The following is a 7185-nucleotide window of genomic DNA, read 5'->3' as shown; positions in this document are numbered from 1 at the left end:
CTAATCCAATCCAATCCACACCTTTACTCGATCCTATTCGAGATGAGTACATAATATATGAATATAGAATATTGGCCAAAATTCCAATGTACACCTGATGGAGCTCACGAAGGGATCGCTGATGAGAGGATAGTTGTGAGTTGACAACATCTTCGAGATTGACTAGGTAAGTCCATCTGCCTTCACTGGATAGGAATGAAATACGATACGATTGATCGCCCAACTTATCGTTTAAATTCATTTTAACTTAATACAAATCAATACAGATACAAAACTCCTCAAGTTCGCATCCAAGCTTATCATGGATTCTATGAGGTTAATAAAAACTAATAAATCTTATTTTTTTAAATAATTATTTTTTAAAAAATTAATTAAAAATTAAGATCCAACAATTAGCATCAAGCTTGCAGTTCAAAACCTGACAAAGACCCTCCAAGTATCGCAGGGGGAGGGGAGGGGCGGGAGGGAGGGATTATTGGCCAAAATTCCAACACACCTGGTAGGACGACCAAAAAAAGGATCATTGGCTGAGAGGCCACCCCTAACCATAAATGACCGTTTAGCAACAAATAAAATTACTATTATTATTTTCTGATTATTTTGCTTCAAAATAAGTTTCTGATTATCTTAGTTTACATAACTGTTCCACCTCCATTAGCCATCTCAAAAATAGCATAAGATGGAAGATAAAATCGAAAAGAATAACGGGAATGCAGGGGTCAAGAGGAAGTCTTGGCCTTGGAATAACCATGTACTCCCTAATGAAATTTGGTTCAAAACAAATTTGATAGATTTGCCATTTTTAAAGGATAACCGCGATAGTTCTAAAGTTAATCTAATTAGTAATTATATGTAAGATATAACAACGAAAAGAGCTTTCCATCATGAAACCACCATCTAGCATCAACCCAAGGAACCAAACACATCATTCCGAAGGACAAAACTAGAGTAGGCAACATGCAGTAAGGCTTGGTTGTTCAGACAAATGCAAACTAAACATGTTCAAGTTGCGGATGCTTCATGGTTGGTAAAAAACACTCACATCAAACTTTCCTGGCATTTGCTACATTCAAAATAAAATAAGTCGAATAGAATTAAATAAATAATGTCACACAGATATTACCGAGTCAAGATTAAGTACAAGGCAATTTCAGAACCACCATGACCTGTAAAGTCTGGAAAATAAGATGCAGCTACAATAAATAGATAAATGACAACCAGAACAGCAAAACCTGGCAAAATCCAACATCATGCATTCTTTATCTCCTGAAATCTTTCGACCAACATGATCTGACGATCAATGACATTCATAAGAAAAATGTGAGCACGCAACTAGTTTGATAAAAGGAAGCTCTGCAGTAATATCACTACTACTCGGCACATGATAGCTCCTCCCTCTTTCAATCCTTATTTCTACAAGAGAGAGCATTTCCAGGCATCTGAATGTTGCGACCTTTCCTCCCCTGAGGGTTGCATTTTTCCTCCACAAAATCTATTCATAATAACATTCTATATACCCACTTGTTTATTTGTCCACAGGATGTGTTTTCTCATTAGAATAGAATGGCCCGCATAAATTTTGAACTACTCTCATTTGAATGATCTACAATTTCACCTTCGGATCAATCTCAAGTATGGTAATGAAGAATCTAAACAGCTAATGGTCCCATGCACATCTGCTAAAACATCATAAAACATACCCAAGCATGAAGCACAAAATCAGCCACAAGCAATTTGGTGAACACCATATAAAATAATCCTCTTCTAGTCAAATACGCAGTCCTTATGAAATGGCATTATCCAGTCATCAGGTTTGCCCAAACTAATTGCAGTATTTGTATGAGTAGATCTATAGGTACAGACATGTAGAAACACCCAAACTAATATTAATCAGAACAAGAATTAATTAATCAGAAATAATGGAACCATATACATTCAAATATGACAAGAACAATCACATGATAACACTGCATTAGTAGAAACGCATCAACCCTTCAAATCATTTAAATAGTGTAGCAATTGAGCACACACAAGTAGCAAATCATCATTGACCTTCTGAACATTTAGCACACTTATAAAACATCCCAAAGTGCTTTATAAAAAACCCTGAAGTACCATCTATGAGCCAGAAAACTGAAGAGAAAAGACCATCCCAATCATCATGCAAGATCGGTTAGTTGTCTCCAAGTCTCATTGATCATGTCAATTATATGTCAAATATTCCTTATTATGCTAAAATGAATTTGATATAAAAATTTTTCAGCATTGGCAGAATAAACTCATAAACCAAACATCCCACATCTCTAGAGTCCAGAATTTTTGAATGCCAAGGAGTGCACGCCACCCCCTTCCACTATTTTTGCAACCCTAAACAAAATGTTATGGAAAACCTCCTGATTTGGGGTGACAAAGTGTTAACTCAAGACACAGAATCAGTAGGATCATTGCACCTACAAGCTTTAAGGAGAGAACTTACAGGTGCTGTTCACAGTGAAATGCCTGAATAAGAAAGCAAGATACCTTCCAAAGCAATGAAGAACAGATTGCTGGGAAAATAAAACAAAAAAATATGCCAAGTACTCATCAAGGCGGAAGTTAACTGAACTTTCGAAGGAACTATAGAGATCAGACATGCCATAGTGATTCCGTTGTGGCTAACAGAATTAATGCTATAATAAACAATCTGCTGAGAAAAATCCAAACAATATGATTTTCAGCTTATCAACCACACAAAGATGCATGAAATTTATTAAGATAAAATATATCTGATTACACCCAAAACAGGTGACTACAACAGAAATGACAAAGCTGCATATGGTTTTGATTATATTAATATTTTTTTGTTAGTTAACATTTATCGATGGGTCAGTTTTTGATGAAAACCACCAAGTGATGGATTGTAAACAGAAAAACAAATATTTTCTTATTTCCCATCTATAAAGGCGAATCTGCACTTTGTCAGATGCCAATTTTGGTATATTCCAATTTTGATTCATCCTCACCATATATATCTAGCACCACATCAACAATTACAAACTTAAATTTGAATTTATACAACATAGTCTTCATATAAATAATTAAGGCACTCACATTGAAAATCCATACAATTTTTTTTTATTTGTCAATTCAAGTCTTTGAGCTGTGAAACTATGAGTTTAATTTTTCCCAGCTTTCTGTTAAAGGTCAAGATTTTCTGAAAATGTAAAGGAAAATAAACAATAAGTTTTGACCTAAGGCTGGGTTAAAAATGGACTAAAACCAAAATCTTATTTCTTCATTAAGCTTATAACAAAATCATCTAACAGTTAACTCTCCAATCATCTAACATCAAGATCTAAGATCTAATTAGATAATTGATGTATTCAAGAAGAGGTTCGCTTGCTTAGTACTCAAGGGAGAAGATTTTGGGGCAAAATGTGTCAAAACTTAGGTATCAAGTTTAAGAGACCTATATTTGCATTATTTTAATGTAGTTCACTTTATTAGTTTTCAGTTGTTTACCTAATGGATGGTCCAGGTTATAAGTTGGAGTCATCCTCCTTTGGACAATTTCTACCATATTTAATGTTGAGAGGGCAACAACATTGAGAAGAACAGGACAGACCTTGCCACCCTTCAAGATGGCAATAGGGAATGTCAGGTCAACCCCCACTATTAAGAGAGATCTGCCTGATCTAATTATCTAAATCCAGTAACAAGTTACTTGTATCCTTCTAACAGGACTGAAGCCTCCTTGCTACTGATGCAAAATCAATCACGACACATTTAAATTGACAATCCAAAAAATTAAATATAAATATTAAAATTAAAAATCAAAAAGTTGTTGGCTTCCCTTCTTGTGCACAAGTCATCCAGAAGTAGACAATTTTGATGGTATGAAAAAGTATTTTTATTGGATTTATGATTTAAAAGTATTTAGCTGTCCGTCCCTTAATATATCTAGACCAAGACCCATGGTGTGGGTTCTCTATTTATATGACCTATCAATATTATTTAGAACACAAAATCTGTTAGTATTTTAAAAAATTTCTAACAACTTGATATATACGCAAAACCTTAGGACACATGAGTTTTTATTTAAGATGCCCAAGTTACTATAGAACACAGTCAACATTGTGGATCCTTGAATTTAATGGTAATTTCCATTCACAGAATTATGACTATATCCTGCTAGATGGATGCTAGCTCATTTCTGCCTCACTTTATATCATATACTATACATATACATGTATAAAGTTATACAGATCCACCCAAACCAACTTGTTCTGACCAGGGCCCAAAAATTTAACCACCCTTGGCATTACACTAGTTAGTCCTCCACATGGATGGGGCATATTGTTATGTAATTAATGCCACTAATGCACCAAGAGAAGTGACTATTGCAAGTAACTTAGATGCATGATCAAATTACTTGAATGCAACAGTGCATTCACGCAAGTAAAAGCCCAAGTAGTGCAACACATGGAGTAATTCTCATTTCTGGTAGCTACTAGTCATACTGGCCAGAGCAATATAACTATGGATGCATCTAGAAACACACACTCAAGCCACAATTGTTCAGACTTCCCTAACCCACACCCAACATGCGAACAAACATGGTGGGTTAGATGTCTCAGAAGCATGCTAGGTAATTGCTTGGGTCCAAAAATTCCAGCCTTAACTTCAATGAGGTTCCCACTCAAGCAGAAAACAAGAGGGAAAAAGGGATAAAAGTTTGGATTAACAAGACAGGAGAATATCCTAAGCATCCTCTTTTTCTCCTAAAGTTTCATCTCTTTCCTAGCTAGACATGGGGACCATTTTACAGGGCCTTAACTAGCTTTCTTTCATTTGAAATTTTAGATGAGTCCCATCCCTAGTAGACATAATTATGAAGGTATTTAACTTTCTAAACTTGGAATAAGTTTCTTGTATGTCATTCTCTATTTTTCTTCTATGGCATCTTTTCTTCTCTTAAACTGCTCAAAAATTTGATTGTTTGATGATCTCATAAAGAAAATGATAGATCTGACTGGGAGATCAGATTTTTATCATACTGGCCAAAAGTACCAATATCTAGCCTCCTGAACATCAATTTGATCTTGTACATAATGATGAGCAAAGCACTATGTGAAAAGGTTTGGGAGCATGACAACAATTAGGAGGAATGAGAATATCAATCAATTAATACTACAGAATGTTGAATAGGCAAATTCCCTAGTAGAATGTGTAGATGATTCTCAGCATGACTTGGAGCAATTCTCATGAGGAGAAAGATTATCATGCATTTACAGAACCTGCATAAAGGTATATCATATCCCTATCATCTGCAGCAAATTTTGGAGATCAAGACATGTCAAAATCACTGACTTTCAATTTTCAGGACGGCAACTCGTAAATTGCCAATTCAAGAGTAGTCTTATGCTGATTTAATCATTTGGATAGAGAAAAAAGCCATGAGAATTATTTATTCAGAATCCAACTTCAATTATGAATTGAAACAGATCGAATATTTTAGCTAGAAAATTTCAACCAAGAACAAATTGAAAAGGGCCAAGGAAATGCAGGTTCAGATATCCAGGAGAAGGAATGTCAATGAGAATTAAACAGATGGACTTGACACCCCCAAATGATGTAGATGCAGGACAGCTAAGAAGTATTTTGATGCTTGTAGACTGCAAAAGATAGGCTTCAAGCATTAGGAAAACAAAATGAATTCCAGAATTAGGGATGATAAAGAGGGACTTTCAGGAATCATCATAATATATGATACTAACAAGATCAAGAGAGCTTAATGGATAAACCATACACAGCGCATGGAAAATGTGTCAAGCTAAGTGAATAATTTCAGTAAGCTAAGGCAGCTTAGTGAAAGGCATGTCAAACTATGAATTGGGTCCAAATTGGTATTTGGGGAATGTTAAGATGTCCTGTTCCATCAAGATAGTCCTAAGCAGGAATGTTCGGTGAATGTGGCTCCACAAAGCCAATCCCCAAAAAAGGTGCAAAGGCTTGGTGGTTTGTTTATGGTTTTATTAGCTCACAGATGGTTAAAGTTTGTTGTATAACATGGAAAATTTAATCAGTAATAGGATGTGCAAGGATAACCGGGACCACACAAACCTGCTTGAAGGGAGGAATGCCTCTCACAAAATATCAGAACTTGCTCTTTAAGTTTCAGAAACATCACCATGGAGAAGACAATATTGATGAACTCAGAGAGATCCTGATGAGGTCCGATTTCTATAAGCCAGCAACAGGGAATAAGATTTGCATATAGATTAATATAGCTTAATTTCAGTTCACACAACAGATAAGGCATGCCAGATGAAACCACGGATTGAGAAGTTATGCCAACATGCTAGCTCCGACAAGCATTATTTCTGGTGTCAAACCTGCCTAAAATACTAGGGGGCAAACAAGACGAAATGTATAGTAGAGTAAGAGAAACGGTGAAGCAGCACTGACATGCTATCAACATCAGGAGGTTGTATACCTCACCAGTGCTGCCTTCCTCATTGTGTGACAATGGCAGTGGGGGAATCAGCAATATCAAGGTGTCACAAGGACAATAGTGTGTCAATGAAATAGGGGACAACACCCAAAACTTAACTACGAGTTTTAATAGGCCTTTTTTCCTCTATAAGAGCACTTGTTATGCTATCCCATCTAGATATTGTCCACTTGCCTGGCCAGTTCCCCAAAACTTAGGGGATCGCCCTTTCGCCAAAACTCTATCACCTGTCTTATTGATTCACCCAACTTGACATGTGACTCCACTCCAGATTTCCATTTCTTAGGTTCGGTACTACTTAGATATCCTTCAACACCTTTTCCACGCCAACCAATCAGATGGATCATGATAAGCTACATAATTTGCTGGAATAGTCATTTATCCTCCTTCCACATTTTAAAACAATTTACTAACATGAACAATGAACAAAAAGTTTTTTTTTTATAAACAAAATGGAAGGATACAAGCAACTAGAACTCTCAAGTAAACACTTGCTTTCTTTAGCACTCTTCTTCATTACCAGTCTCCTGTGTAAAGATAAATCTTTACATTAGAAGGAATAATTGCACCACCCAATAATCTTGAGGAAAAAAAAAAACTCAAGGTAAGAAGCTTGGTTTCTGATAAAGCAGATACCAATGTAGTACATATGCATGCATGCATCTTTTATTAAATCACCCTAATTATGCAAC

Source organism: Elaeis guineensis, chromosome 3 (genome assembly GCF_000442705.2).
Source record: "Elaeis guineensis isolate ETL-2024a chromosome 3, EG11, whole genome shotgun sequence".
NCBI classification, from domain to species: Eukaryota; Viridiplantae; Streptophyta; class Magnoliopsida; order Arecales; family Arecaceae; genus Elaeis; species Elaeis guineensis.
This window is presented reverse-complemented; position numbering follows the sequence as displayed.